We start from the raw sequence: 822 nt of genomic DNA on the forward strand, positions 1-822 counted from the left end.
CACGAATGTCTACATAGGAAATCTCAAGAATGGTTTGAAAACACTCCTAGAATGAATGAGTGAATTTGGCAAGGCCAGAGAATATAAGATAAACATACAAAAATTAATTATATTTCTATACAATAGCAATAAACAAGTGAAAACCAAATTAAAAATACAATACTATTTGCAATCACTCAAAAAAGAGAAAATGACTCAGATGTAAATCCAACTAAATGTGTACAGGATTTGTATTTTGAAAACCACAAAAGTCTGACTAAAGGTATCAAATATCTCTGAATAATGAAGACATATCCTATATTCATGAATTGAGACTTAATATAGTAAATATGTGGATTTTGCTCAAATTAATATACAGGTTTAATACAAATTTCTATTAAAATCTCAATGAGCTTATAAAATAGCTATAGACAAGATTATTCTACATTTTTTGGGAAAGCAAAGAAACTAGAATTTCTAAATAGGCCAGACACAGTGGATCACACTTGTATTCCTTGCATCTTGAGAGGCCGAGGTGGGTGGACTGCCTGAGCTTAGGAGTTTGAGACCAGCCTGGGCAACATGGCAAAACCCTGTCTCTACGAAAAATACAAAAAATTAGGTGGGCATGGTGGCACACGACTGCAACCCCAACTACTGGGAAGGCTGAGGCACAAGAATCTCTTGAACTTGGGAGGTGGAGGTTGCAGTGAGCCAAGATCACGCCACTTCACTCCAGCCTGAATGATAGAATGAGACGCTGTCTCAAAAAAAAGTGGGGGGCTGAGGTGGGCGGATCACCTGAGGTCAGGAGTTCGAGACCAGCGTAGCCAATATGGTGAA

This window comes from Cebus imitator, unplaced genomic scaffold (genome assembly GCF_001604975.1).
Source record: "Cebus imitator isolate Cc_AM_T3 unplaced genomic scaffold, Cebus_imitator-1.0 Scaffold83, whole genome shotgun sequence".
Classification (NCBI taxonomy): Eukaryota; Metazoa; Chordata; class Mammalia; order Primates; family Cebidae; genus Cebus; species Cebus imitator.